Raw genomic sequence first — 1,644 nt, 5'->3', positions numbered from 1 at the left:
ATCACTACAACATAAAATTTTAAACATGGTGAGGTAAAAAAATTAATTGAATAAATTATAACAATACATATTTTAGTTTAATATATGATAATTTTTTTAATTTCTAAAAAGCAAAACAAAGATATTTGAGTAAATAATGTACAATAGTTGAATGAATTCAACGAAAATTGTTATTTTTTTATTTAGTTTTACGGACAGAAAATGAAAAAGATAAATTATTAGCCTTATGAAAAAAAAAACATCAAAATTATACAATTAAATTAGTTACTTATAATGAATTACCAGCCATTCGTATTTTGAGGTCTAAGTAGAAAGAATGATCAAACCCAAAATATGTGGTGTGGCTTTAGAATTAGAGTATAAGCTTGGGAAGTGTAAGCCAACTAAATTCAATGGTAACAGCAGGAAGCATTCTTTGTTTGGTGTAACTTAAACTCTTTAATGGTGTTGTCTTTTTCAGAACATTCACCACCTTTGTCCTCCATTCATGTCATTCATAATCACCAAGGAGGATTGAATTCTAGCCCTGGAGATATTCTTACTTTCAATTCAAGCTTCACAAGAGTTCTGATTTCGAAAGCGGACACCACAACATCCATCATCTAGGAGGCCTCTCCAGTGCAGTCCAACCGAATTGTGAAAATTTCCATTAAATACTTGGAGTGCAAGCTTCTCTGCAAATCTGCAGTGTCATAAAAACATGTTCTAAATGAAACCAAAACTATGTATATTCTGAAGAGACACGCCTGTTCAACACGTTTTATCACATAAATGATAAAGGCAGAAACTCAAGTACAGTCAACTTCACGTTAAGTTGATAACCGAAAGCTGTTAGATGAAAATTTAATCAAATTAGTCAAATTTAGGGTTTCTTTTTTGAGCTAAAACTTCAAATTTAGACAGAACAAATTAGTTGTATAATACTATTATTCGTGGGTAATCTTGTTTTTTAAACTATTAGCACTTGAACAGAACATACTGCCATTTTCCTCTAGGTGAGTTTTATTTTAGTCACTGGATGGGACTAGTTCTTATATTACTGGAAAATTTAAAATAAATTAAATGGCAGTCATGTGTTTTAAACCCTAAACCCTAAATCCCCCAGCTGTTGAACACTGATAAAAGTTCAGACTTAAGTACTCAACGTTAGAAGACATTAATTTCAACTTAAACAGAATACAAGTTCATGAACAATTAAGAAATTGTTTTCAATTTTCAAAACACTTAAATTAAGTAAGTTCATTTAAGTTACATGGAGATAACTCAAGCATTGCTCCGAAACTGGTCTATTGATCAACAATAGAGAATCCCCCGCCCCCAACCAAAACAAACAAACAAACAAATTTGCCTGTGGATGAGTTGTGGACATTGGAATTCTGCCATCTCGCACCTCAATGACAACATCCATCAACCTAAGTTGCTGCTTGAGTTCTTTCTCTGCTTTTGCAATATGACCAGGAAACCACTGCCCAATTAACCCTCCACATAGAATTAGCTACAGCAACTAAGCTTATACATAGGGCAACATGAATTCAAAATAAGAATAGGGGTGGCAACGGGCGGGTAGGGGCGGGTTTTTGCTCTACCAGACCCCGCCCCGCTTTATAATAATCCGCATAAAACCCGCCCCGCTCCTACCCGTGG

At 34.1% G+C, this 1,644-nt stretch overlaps 1 long non-coding RNA gene across 1 annotated transcript in view; it reads left to right on the top strand.

Annotated features, from left to right (window-relative positions):
- Positions 133 to 1,644, top strand: part of LOC110263092 — a 5,837-nt gene continuing 4,325 nt past the window's right edge. The window contains exon 1 of the long non-coding RNA XR_002348129.1: positions 133 to 372. This is a non-coding gene — a long non-coding RNA (uncharacterized LOC110263092). The remainder of the gene's footprint in view (positions 373 to 1,644) is intronic.

Source organism: Arachis ipaensis, chromosome B06, assembly GCF_000816755.2.
Source record: "Arachis ipaensis cultivar K30076 chromosome B06, Araip1.1, whole genome shotgun sequence".
In the NCBI taxonomy this organism is placed as follows: Eukaryota; Viridiplantae; Streptophyta; class Magnoliopsida; order Fabales; family Fabaceae; genus Arachis; species Arachis ipaensis.
Note: the sequence above shows the minus strand (reverse complement) of the source record. Positions and strands in the feature narration are given on the sequence as shown.